Source organism: Schistocerca piceifrons, chromosome 7 (genome assembly GCF_021461385.2).
Source record: "Schistocerca piceifrons isolate TAMUIC-IGC-003096 chromosome 7, iqSchPice1.1, whole genome shotgun sequence".
NCBI classification, from domain to species: Eukaryota; Metazoa; Arthropoda; class Insecta; order Orthoptera; family Acrididae; genus Schistocerca; species Schistocerca piceifrons.
In genome coordinates this window covers 299,508,465-299,522,515 of record NC_060144.1, presented here as the reverse complement: position 1 = coordinate 299,522,515, position 14,051 = coordinate 299,508,465, and positions in this window count along the sequence as shown.

Genomic DNA, 14,051 nt, shown 5'->3' with positions numbered 1-14,051 from the left:
CCGATTTACGCTGGGAGAAAATATTTCGGAATTTTTGCCACCAGGTGCAAATCTGCTGGCGTACACTGTTTATAGGACGATATGACATGCACGCTGTGATTTGACAAGCCATAACTTGAGTGAACAGTATGGTTGTCGACAAGAGAGATCGTGTGCTATTAGTGAGACTGTTTTACGTGTTTATTGAGAGGGTATCGCCGACTGAAATGCCTGAGCAGAAGCCCGATGTCATTAAATGATTTGAAGTAGCTGACAATGATTTCGTGAAAACGAGTGAGCTTGGTGAGACACTTGGAAGCTGCAGGCGTCCTTTCCCGTGGAAATTGACTACGAGGTTGCTGTTACTTTAACTGGCCATTCCGCACGAGTCCTGGGTAGTGCTAATGCTCGTGCAGTCTCACGAGAATTTTCCATCCCATGGGCAACGGGAAAGAAAGTTTCGCGGTTGCTTCACACTGCTATAAACCATCCAGGCTACAAAGTTATGAGAAAGTTACATTAAATTAAAAAAAATACAAATTTCAAAACTTTTCCTCAGTGAAAAATATTTACCAATGAGGTGACGGCATCAGAAATCTTCAGATTCCACCCAAGCAAAGTTCATTCCCCTTGACATATTAAACTAATACAGAAGCAAACCCATTAAAGAATCCGTGGACATAATCGAACAAACTGTATTAAAATGACAAACCATGTTCACAGCCGTCCCCTCCCACAATTACTTCACCTTATATGGCAAAATGTACAAACAGGATGTGAGCCTAGAAATGGGAAGTCCCCTCGGCGGTATCATTGCAGAAATTTTCATCGATCGCCTTGAAAATAAACTTCTAACCAACAAGGACACAATCACCCAGAAAATTGTGCACTACTGCAGATGTGTACATGACACATCCATTGTATATAACGGAACTAATGAAGAAATAGAAACTCTGTTTAACAGGCTCAATGACTTACGGAGTAACATCCATTTCACTATAAGACACCAAAAAGATAGCAAAATAAATATTTAGACGTGACCATAACCAACACGAACCAGACCCTAAACATCAATTTATACGGAAAAACAAGAAACGCAGACAATGTCAGTAATGAATCTTCCACACACCTAACTCTCACATAAACAAGCTGCATTCGGATACTTCTTAAATAGAGCACAGGAATTCCCACATAATGCTGCTGACTATGAGACAGAAATAAACACTATCTGATACACTGCACACAGCAATGCCTATTATGAACATGAAATATACGCACTCTCAAAAAACACAAGTAAACAAACATGGTTACACCCACATATACGAAAACCTAACTACATAACGATACCACATTTAGGAGTCATCTGAGACAAAATAGCCAATCTCTTTAAAACACAGATATCAAGATCACTTTTGCCATCAACTACAACTTAAGAAAGAAACTGCTGTATGACATCATACAGCCTACAGAGAAACCGAGAAAATAAGGAATTTATAAAATTGTATGTAGACACTGCAACAAATACTACATTAGCTAAACGACAAGAGATTTTAAAACCTGTTTTAAAGAACACATTGATTCTTTCAGACCGGATAAGGCTAGCAAGTCAGCTATGGCAAAATATATAAATGAAACAGGACACAATCTTGCAACTGACAACACTCTCAAACTATTGCATTCTGGAGAAAGGAACTGGAGTATGCACATCTATGACCATAAGTCGAAAAACGAGATCCTAAAGGAAATGACAGAGCTAAAAAATTCACACTGCATTACGAATTTCAATTCAGTACCCTTAAATTACAAGACATTAAGGTATTACAGGTACCAGAGATATATTTACAATTCTTAAAATAAAAAGTATTTATATTATCTTCTGTATTTAAAACTGTCACAGTCGCTCATTTTGTAATGTATATTAGGCCAACCAACATCAGTGATACGGCAGCAAGCCATGCAGAAGTCACTGCTACTAACATCAGGATCGACACATCGACTGTCAAATAGATTAGCCTTATTTTGACCGCCATCTTGTTTTCTGCACTGCTGATCTGTTTTGTGTATCGTGCTATACAACCTGGATGTAGTAGTCTGGTCTCTGACTATAGAATCACATCTTGTCTGCAGAGTCATGTGCTTTGCACCGTCCGCCATGTTGTAGTTTGGCAAACAAATTTCCACCGATCTCTACGTGACAAAGAGTTGCAGACTGATTTATGTTTTGGGCTTCATTTCAATATGTGATGTAATACGCTGATGTGGGAGTGAAATCGAAAAGCATTTTCTTTTCGTGTTCAGCTGACATTTCCTAGCAGCCATGTCGTAGTTTGGCAAGAAAGGAAATATGATCATCTATGGTTAGCACGTGTAAACAACATTCAGGTACTATAGAGATTATTGGTATCGTGTTATGATGACACACTTGCGAAGTCTGAACAATGCTGAAGAAGTACAAAAGAGTCATGAAAATAGTGATAGCTCAGCACATCTCAAGAAAACGGCCACGCCACAAGAACAAAGTGAGTGAGTGTTTTATAAAACTTCCATGTAAACACGATAGAAGTGAACAAAGTGACTTCTCCTCTTTCTAGGTTATCCATCACTCTCGCCACAGGATGATTACAGCAGTCATGTAAAGAGACGTAATACCTGTATACACTTACGTTAAATGTTTCTTTAATGCCAATATAGCCTGATGATGAGGTTTCAACTAGAAACATGTCGCTAAATAAGTAATTTAGTTGACAAAAAAATTTGTGACAGGTAGCTGTACTTGGAAACATTGATCTTGGCTGCGAGAATATTGCTTTAATGACGCGTTTCGCTTTGCAGGTCATCATCGGATTGAGAGAGACATTCTGCAGAATAAGCATAAGTCCAGTTCGATCTGATGCTATTAACACTTTAAGAACATCTCGCTAAAATTTGAAGGAAGAAGCTGGATGTATGACAAAATCTTAAGAATCCTACTACATTCGTCTGAATGTCACTTAAAAAAGAGGACAGCTCTGCCGGTGCTCTCTGACCTGAAAATAAAACACGGTCTAGTCAGATGGGGCGCAGGGTGACCTGTACAATGGAGGGTCCTCTCGCCTGAGCAAGAAACCAAGTTCAAAATGGTTCACATGGCTCTGAGCACTATGGGACTTAACTGCTGTGGTCATCAGTCCCCTAGAACTTAGAACTACTTAAACCTAACTAACCTAAGGACAGCACAAACATCCATGCCTGAGGCAGGATTCGAACCTGCGACCGCAGCGGTCGCGCGGTTCCAGACTGTAGCGCCTAGAACCGCTCGGCCATTCCGGCCGGCAGAAACCAAGTGCCATAGGGCTGTGGCCTATACGAAGATGAGCTTTGCAAAGATTAGCTATGCGAAGATGAATAAGGATGACAACATCCCTTCTGCATGGCTGGAAGAAAGTACGCCATGGCCGCGTTGTGAACTTTTTCAGACGCAACTTTTAACGTCTGTAGCTCTCAGCCATTCTTCGCATCGACGCTTGATTCTGTACCTCAACAATGATATCATAGCGCGCAGGAAGATGGCACACCGAACTGAGGATCACGACATGTTTCATCCGATAGAAAGAAACGTCCCTTTGTAAGCGGAGAACTGGACTACTTTATCGATCGGATACAAGCGTTGCAAAGATTGAAGGGCACTAGGGAGAGTCGAAACAGAGGACTCGGAACAGACGAGGAATTTGAACAGGCACAACACATATCATCTGCCAACATAAACCTAACACTGATCGACTCCGCCCTCTTTCAGCTCCATACCTCGATCCACATTCTTGGATTCTTTACTCTTTTGATTTGTTGCCTCATAGAAATCCGTAGAGACCTGCTCATATTGGTCACTCGGCTCCCTTCTACCCACCGCCTTGCTAGCTCCTCTGAAGTTTATTTCCCAGTGTATTATCTTTATTCGGAAAGTAACAAAGTGCACATTCGTTCACTGTTGCCGAGAACGGTTTAGCTTTGTTGTGTCTGGCGTTTCTCTACCCTTTAACCTGGGCGCATAGGTAAGATCACTTTCCATCTCTTGAGGGACGCGGCACAACATGCACATTGCACCGTTCCCACTCTTTCGCCAGACACCATTATCCAGCGGCGAAGACAGAAGGTTTCCGACACTCACGCTTCAGACAAGGAATAACTGGTATCGAGCTTACTGTTGTCTTCAGATTAAAACGTCGCTAAATGAGCCGTTCCATTCGGTCATCGTTTCTCTTATTTTTATATTCCTTATCGTTTTTAATCTGAAATTGTTTTATTAGAGCAGTCAGTGGAAATTAACACTGTTATTGGGAAAATGAATATCAACTGAAATAACCCCTTGTCGACATTCTGTTCATTATGGACTCAAAGTGAAAATAATTTTTTTGCAATATCGTTTACTGAAAATGCTTACATTTCTGGTTATTTTATTTTTTATCCACAACTGTTCAACACCTGACACTGTGCTTCATAAATACTTAACAGCTCTAAAGTTGCCCTTCAAATGAAAATTTAGTTTTTAGTTGATATTTGCAGAAAAGTGTAATGAACTGAGAACTTCAATACCTTTACTCTACCCTTGCCCTCTCCTTCCAGTCTTCTGATATAAAAATTAAAAGGTTTATTTTTAAAAATGTGCTGGGTTCTGGTTCTGACCTTAAAGGACGTTTAGTCTGAGGTGCCAACCATCTTTCTCCTATTAGTGGCCTTCTATAATGGTCCATATCCTCCTCATTCTACGTGAACAGATTGTAATGACTTCGTGTAATGAATCGCAGAGGAGACCCTGTTAGGGAAAGACTTATCACAAAATCGTTTGAGTGAATTTTCTGACTCTTGGTTTACATGCGCTCGACAAGTGTGTTTGTTGCGACTGGTAAAATGTTTTTGAAATACTTCTTTCATTTTGGGTCTTTTATGTACCACAATATCAATCTACTGAACACTCTAAACTTTAAACAAACTTTCAGCAACTGACGTGATATCAAGGCGAAAAGAAGGCGAGCTTAATCCCCGAATAAGGTAAGACCAGAAGATATGAACAGTACCGAACGCTGATAAAAAGTAATGCTGGTAATGTAGGTTACCTGCGCTTTCTTATCTGCAGATCGTTCTAGTAACTTTACACTAGGAGTGACCTAGCTAACTCGAAATATTTGTTGTGAATCAGCGAAATTATGTTCCTGATAAGGTGGTACGTGCTGCAGAAAAAAGTACACAGATAAAATGTTGTTCAAATGAATGTCGGTTTGTCGTAAAGCTCCTTGTTTGGACTTTTAGCCAACGGCAATTCAGTCAATGTCCCGAAAATTAAAACATGTTATCCCCTTCAAGATGAACACTTATGAAGTGGAAGGATGGATTCAAACGGGCCCGTACATCTCTTTTAGGCGATCCATTTGTAGAATGTCCCAAAATCGCAAATGCAAATGAAAATGCGATAAACAGCACAGAATGGTATTAAGTGTTAAGATTGGGGTTTCAAGTAGCTGACGACATAGTTGTAAACGAGAAAAGATACGTACGAGTTAAATACTGCGCTGGTTGAATGGTGACCAACAGCAAATACATATTTTAACCTAGAAACCCTTTCACGGCTACACCAAGAACTTTTGTTTTGCCTCCACTAACTCTTAGAGCCAAATGATTATTAATCATCTTAGCTATAAACACCATGACAAGCATTGAGAAAGTCTCTGGAGCCATGCAGTTTCATTTGGTTAAAGCACCTATGACTGGATTTCGGCCGGCTGCGGTGGCCGAGCGGTTCTAGGCGCTGCAGTCCGGAACCGCGCGACTGCTACGGTCGCAGGTTCGAATCCTGCCTCGGGCATGGATGTGTGTGATGTCCTTAGGTTTAAGTAGTTCTAAGTTCTAGGGGACTGATGACCTCAGAGGTTAAGTCCCATAATGCTCAGAGCCACTTGAGCCACTGGATTTCGGGCAGGATCCACCATTTCGTTCGATGCTAAGGTGCTATTCCAAAACATCTGGTGCGCCTCTGCAATGCTGTTCGATTTGAGGGGGAATACCAGTGGACCGAGACATGAATGGAAGTTTAGACTGAAGAAGGAGGCGTGCCGTAGTTGTCTGTGCAATAGAGCAAAGTCTCTGTGCCAAGGTGGTGTAGTCATTACAGCATCTGCCTCATAAACAGAAGACTTGGGAGCTAAAAGTTTAATTCTTTATTAAAGTCCACATATTTAAATTAAATCTGCATTGAAAACGTTATTCTGCTAAAACGCACCCATAAAAAAAGTTTAATTCTACTCTGAAAACTCATACCTAATTACTCTTAACATGAGGTGACTGCTTGAAACTACCGCTCAAAATGTGTTTTCCGATATTCCCTTTATTTAGGTCCCATGTATCATAGTCTCTCTGCCAAATTCTCAAATTCTTGAACTACAAGCCATATTACAACCACAAAGTGTTTTTATTTGCATTGCCCCTATGATAAACGTCTGTGTCGACTTTTTCGCATAAAACAATGACCTCCGAACTATGAATTGAAGTCCTCCAAAAACCGAAATATGATGAAGATTTCACTGTAAACCAGCAACGGTTCAAACTGTTAACCTAATCTTATACATTTGAATCCTATATAAATTTATATGCTAGTGACATAAAATTATTTATACACAATGCAGAAAGAAGTCAACAAAGATAATTCAAACAGTTCCCAAACAGACTGAAAGCATTCCAAAAACAACGCAATGAAAAAGTCATAAAAACAAAAACACCGAAAAGATATTCAATGAAAACGTAAGAAAAGAGGAAATTTTCAAAAGGAGAAACTGAAACGAAAAGTAGTGTAACATTTCCTAATAATTTTTTTATATTTGTATTTTCTATGTACACACTAAACTGAATGAAGTTTTATGAATGTTTCAAAAAAAAAATGGTTCGATTCTGTCTTTGATAAAAATTTTCATTTATAGCTTCAGTCTACATATATACATCATAGATGTTTGAGACTTGAAAAAGTCTCTAAAACCATTTAGTTTTGTTTGACCGTGACAAGGATTAATGTTTTGGGTTAGTATCAAGAATCTTCACATCTGTATTCCTATACCTCACACACGTAACTTGTTGCTATTGTTTAGACACCGGATCTGCTCTGTTACACTCTTATCAAGTACTTTTTACGAGTTTGACGGCATAGCTCGCTCCGAAGATGGTGAACTGTTTCCAGTCGCAACAGTAGCAAATAACTACATTTGGTTACTCTTCAATTCCCGCATTTTTTGTATGGCAGCTATTTGGAAGGCGAATAGTGAAACACGTATGTAACGTAGCAGCGATGGCGAGGCATTGCAGCGTCTCTGACCAGAGAGTATGCGCTTGACCGCGCGAGTGTTGCGAGCGGTTCTCAGTCTGTAGCTCGGTTTAGTTGGGTAGAGTACTCTGTCAGTAGTCGTTGCGAGCAGTAGCTCTGTTCTGTTGCGTGCAGTATGTCGGTAATAGCAGTCGAGTGGAGTTGTGTGTGTGAGGAGTCGGCGAGCGTCGACATGGCATTCTGGTCAAGAGGCTAAATGAGATATATTGTAAATTAAGGTAATCAACAGATAATGTAAAGTTTATTTATTGTAATTAATTTCCAACAAGTGCCTCAATAATAATTTTGATTTCAAAAGCAGTTTTTACAAAACAAAATTTATTTAATTGCACTTCCCTTTTCATTCCACTTCCGTTAAAGAAAAATTTCAGTAAAATCACAAAAAAAGGAATATTATTATTTGCAATGCAGTTCCTCCAAGCCGTGCGCAAGAATAAGAGCAGAAATTTGACTACCAGTTACAATGAGGTAAGACTCTAATTCTGATTTTTTCCACAGGGTCAAAGACCGATATTTCGGTTTAATTGAATTATCATTATCACTGAGATTTTTTTTTATCACTGAATTGACTTTCATTATTTTCTGAAGAACTTATATTTGAGTCAGATTGCTAATTTTTGTTTAATTGTCATTGTCAGTAGATTCCATTGTGGGAAAGTTACACTTAGCGCCATGTCCATTAGCATTTCTATACAATATAATTCTGTCTTTAAAATCTCTGTGGGGAGGTTACACTTGGCGACACCCAGTCCAGGATCGTATTTCGTTGAGAGTCTTTTGAGCAACAGTCAGATATCTGCTCTTATTTGCTTAGATATAATTAGGATTTGGCGCAACGCTTTTACTAATCTTGTGACTTTCTTTCTACAGGTCAACGGCAATTCGTTGCTCTGTTGTATTTGTGTGTTGTTTTTGCATTTGTGCTTATTGTTTTGTGAATATTTGTGACTGTTGTAAAAATGCCGCGAAAGACTATGAATAGTGTATCGCGAGGTATTGTGAATGAATTTACCGACTTAAACAACGTGACTGATAATAATTGTGACACGCAGAGTAATGATGACAATCCTGCGTTCACTGACAATCAATGCATTCCAGCCACTAGTGATGACTTTTACCTTAATGATGAACAAACGAACCCAATTGTCTCGTCTGTTAATTTAACGACAATTGATGACGCGGAACGCTCTATTGTAATGAGCGCTGCCCAGCTTAACACACCCGATTTGGAAAACTCAAGTAACGTACAGACAAATTTGTGTAATGAAAATGAACAGGGTACACAAAGTACGACGGATTTATTTAATTCCGAAATAGTGAGTGACAGTGTAGGTCCGACTGATAATCCTTTTTGTAAATTGCAGAATGACCAAATGGTCTCACAAAGCGCGACAATTCCAGGTACACAATCAAACAGCACAGATAATGGAGTAGGTAATGCTACATTTGATTTGAATCAATTTATGGCAATAATGCTACAATTTAAGAACGACATTGGTGTAGATATCAAACAACAGAGTGAGAAAACTGACAACAATCTCAAACAACTTAGTGAACAGGTCAAACAACAGAGTGTAGATAACAAACAAGATAACGAAAAACTCAAACAATAGTTAAATGAAAAATTAGACGACAATTCCAGACAGCTTGGCGAACAAATTAGAGCCGTTGCCGTGCAGTGCCATGACACTAAGGAACAGTTGCGCGCGGAAATTGAGGCTTGTTCACGAAAAAATAGCGAAGAAATAAAGTCTGTTGCGCAAGAATTAAGGGAAATGCAAACAGCCGCAATAGAAACACTCAGAGACGAAATTAGCGGAGTCGCTAAACAGTGCTCTGAAAAAGCTACACAACTACGGGACGAGTTTAAAGCAATGACAGCAGAACTTTGGCGCACAATGGATGAAAAGATAGACGCGAAATTCGAACAGCAGAACACTCAGATTAACGAGCGCTTTAATCAGCACATACAGAACAGTGATACGCGATTCCGCAAATTTATTCAGGATCAAAATAAAGTCAAACGTCAAGTCATGGAAACAATCACTGCTCAAAGACAAGAAGACAAACGTAAAATGTTTGCGAAGGCAAAAACGTATGTAGACAATAATATTACTACAGTGTCCGACAAAATTAATACCATAGAACAGTTGAACGCGGAATTACGTGGTGAAATTTCTGATCTTAAATCAAAAACAGATACACACACAGTAAATATTCAAACAGTGACAGAGTCGAACAATTAGAACTAACACAGGATTGCGATGTCGTCAAATCTGACGTTAAAAAACTGAATGAAACTACGCGTAAATTGCAAAAACAGATTAATGCCACTGACACTAAAACCGATGATCAGGTTAAAATACTGACTGAAAAATGTGATGAATTGGCCAGTCGTATTGATGCTATTGAAAGTAATAATGATAATAAATCAGACGATACTGCACCGATTTCATTTAATCAAACACCTGAATTTCAAAATTTACAGCAGACAATTAATGAGATCGATTCGTCTAATAACACGTTGCGTAGAAAATTGTCGAGTTTACAACAAGAAGTAACAGAGATGAAAAACATTTCAGTTAATAATAACATACAACAGACGCCACTTTATGAACATTTGTCAGACTCACGCAGCGCGTATAATGTGAGCAATATACAGATACTATGCGACTTAAAATCCGAAAAGCCACGCGACTTAAAATCTGAAAAGCTATGCAACTTGAAATCCGAAATGACACAGACGAACAGATTCACACACAAACCTGAACGTGGTCTCAAACTGAGTGACGAGAACGTAGATTTCGAGCAATTTGCATTTGTAAGAAAATCTAAGGAATTTAATAATGACAGCGTACAGGTACACGCTTTGCACTGTATACGACAATTTATCTTTGTACATTCACCGCTATTGCCTGTAATGGAAAAACTAGCTTTGAACCAGATGCGACAATTTATTTTTGTATTTACAACAGCATTGCCTATAATGAAGAAACTAGAATTAGCATGGATACAACAATTTGCCTTTGAAATTTTACCGCAATTGCTTATAACACAAAAGCTAAAAATTATTTGCAGTACGTAATAGACCTCAGGGGATTCATTACGCTTTAATGAATATGTGCCGTAGCGAGCATAGGGCCCCGAGCTGTAGTAGTGCTGTTTCATTTTTAGTTTTCTGCACTGCTGCCTTCTCTTCTACTATCCTATATATCTATCAAAACAGCTCTTTAACTATTGCTCTACCTAGGATTAAGAATATGTAATGAAAACCGGATATGACAAATTTTACTGAAAGTGACAATTTTATTAAGCACTCCCGTAATGACAACTACCGCCGTAATTTTAATAACAGATAAAATCGTAATCATCAGTATGTGTAAAATTATTAGTAACAGGAACTACATTTTGGTAACAATAGATGTTTTTCACCACAATAGCATGAAAGTCAACCGCCTAGCATACGTAACCAACAATGTAGTCTACAAGGTCAACCAAACTTTAATGTTTCGCCGCGTGCACGTATAGTCCCAGCTCCAACAAATAGTAACGCATGGCAGCAAAGAAATAACTACGTACAGACAACACACTATTTCAACTCGTATCGCAATGCACCGTACAGGAATGACTTTCACGACAGACGTAAAAACGATGAGCACGATTTTCAGCGTACATTTAATAACAGTCGATCTTATGAGCAGCAACAACAAATAATCATGAATGAAACAGACAGTAGGTATCATCCAGAGCGTAACACGTCTGGAAGAAGTAATAGAACAGTTCAAATAGTAGAAATGCCACAGAATCCTCCTAATAATAATAACACGTCAGATAGAATCTGACTAAATACTGCACAGGACGCATCTTCTAATAACACAAGCACTACCTGTGACACGCAAAATGTTGTTCACGAAAATGTAATTACTTTTGACGATATCAGAGACACTCTCTAGCAGGAAAGACCAGTTATTCAGAAAACCATTTCACATCCTGTTATTGAAATTAAAATTGGTTCTTCGAAATTCTCAGCAGTAATCGATTCCGGCTCACCTATATCAGTAATAAATGAGGAGACTTTTAACGAGTGTAACAAAGAGAATACTTATCCGACATTACCTTTAGGCAAAACCAAAGTGAAGGGAGCAGTATCGAGTAAAGGTGTAGACGTTAAATTACAGACGCATTTATCATTTTGTATTGGAGGTCATACTTTCCACTCAAATTTTTGGATTGTTCCTTCATTGACAACAGACGTTATTTTAGGTACGAATTTTCTGGTACAACACGACGCAGTCATTGATTTTCAAAATTCTTATTTAATGTTAAAGGATGAAAATGTACAACTTGCTTTAGAATTTCAGCACTCATTATCTGCGGAAGAACAAACAATTAACCGCACAGAGGTCATTTCCACGTCACGTAACATAGACTGTAATCCCACATTGTTCACGGATACGTACGTACACAACTATAATACTGCAGACGAAGCTGACTACGACGTAATGCAATTGATTTGTGATAAGGTTAAAGAGAGCAGTGTAACTACAGACGACGAACGAACGCAATTACACAAAATTCTTTTACAGCAAGCTCCAGTTTTTGACAACATTCCTGGTACTATGTCCGGATTTATGTATGAATTTCAAGTCAAACCACACGACACATTTAAAGCAAAGCATTATCCCATCCCATATATTCACAGAGGACAGGTTAAAAAGGAATTGCAGGATATGCTTGACCAAGGAATTATAGAACCGGCAGTTAGTCCATACATAAACCCGCTACATATTGTTAAGAAAAAGGATGGCTCACTTCGCCTCGTACTTGATTCACGTCACATTAATGACATTATTATTAATGAAACAGATCGACCACACACACTAGAGGAACTTTTACAGAAATTTCATGGTACAGCTATTTATTCCACATTAGATTTGAAATCGGGATTTTGGCAAATTCAGCTGCATCCGAATTGCAGAAAATATACAGCTTTTCTCTGTTTTGGCGACTGTTATCAATTTTGCAAATTACCGTTCGGCTTAACTATTTCTTCTGCAGCTTTTATTCGCGGTTTGAACACAATACTTCCGACAGAACTTAAGGACAGAATTACGACGTATGTAGACGATATTCTTATCGCAGAAGCTAACTGGTCTGAACACAATCTGATTCTTGAACAACTGTTACAAACTTTTCATGCACAAGGACTCACAGTTAACCTCAGTAAATCGCATTTTGGCAAAACTTCCATAAAATTTCTTGGACACGTAATTTCAGCAGAAGGCATTGCACCTGATCCGGAAAAACTTCAAGCTCTACGTGACATTACTGTTCCTACGACGAAGAAGCAATTACGCAGTTTTTTGGGCTTAATTAACTTTTTTCGTAAATTTATTCATCACTCTGCTTTAGACACACCCAGATTATGTCAATTAACAGGTAAAAACAGTATTTGGTCTTGGGATAAGAAAGCACATTCTGAATTCATGAACCTGAAACATGCTCTGTTGAATGCACCACTTTTATCGCACCCAGATCTTACTAAAAATTTTTCCATTGCCACCGACAGTTCTAACACCGCTTTAGGCGTACATATTTTCCAGGAAATTGAAGAAGATGGTTCAATAGTAATTAAAAACACCGCATTTGCAAGCCGCATTTTGTCACCTGCTGAACGAAATTACTCCGTTACAGAATTGGAAACATTATGTGTTGTATGGGCTTTTACGAGATTTCGGCACTTTCTTTATGGCAGACATACTACCGTTTACACAGACCATAGAGCTATACAATTTTTACTTTCGGCTAAATTCACACACGACAGGTTAAGTAGATGGAAACTTTATTTACAGGAATTTAATTTTACAATAGTTCACATTCCCGGCACACAAAATGTTATAGCAGACGCACTATCCCGTTCTCTCGGCAACAATCAGCAAGACGTAGCAACCAACTTCTGCAAAACAAATTTCAGTGTCATGTACATTCAGCAAGTTGCATTTGAAAACTTTATTTCATCGTCATTACAGGACATAGCACAAGAGCAAAATAAAGACAACGTGTGGAAAGAAATTAGACACCTTTGGCAAGATAGGAATAATGTTACGATCAGAAACCATTATACTGTACGCAATGACATTCTGTTTCGCCGCTCTCATCCTGACAGCAACAACTGGTTATTATGCATTCCTGACGAACTGGTTAACAAATTAATTTGGTACACTCATTTAAGTTACGCACATTACGGAGCACGAAAATGTTTTCTTATACTGAGACAGAACTGTTATTTTACCAACATGGAGAAACGTATACGACGAGTTTTAGCGTCTTGTAAAATTTGCGAGAAAGCTAAATCAGACACCACTTCACATATTCCTCCATTATATTCCATTATACCTGTTAAATTAAGACATATGGCCGCAGTAGATATTTTTGGTCCGATTCCCAGAACTAACAGAGGTTTTTGCTACATCTTTGTCGCTGTTGAGCTCACTTCAAAGTTCGTTACTTTCACTCCGTTACGCAAAGCTACTGCTAAAACTGTTTCGAGAGCATTTGTAAAACATTTTCTATCTCATGTAGGGCATGTGATGAAAGTAATTTCTGACAATGGATCTCAATTTCGTAGAAGCGTATGGACACGCATGTTACGAGCCAGAAACATTTCTCCGATCTATATATCCAAGTACCACGCTTCTTCGAACCCCTGTGAAAGATTAATGAAAGAAAT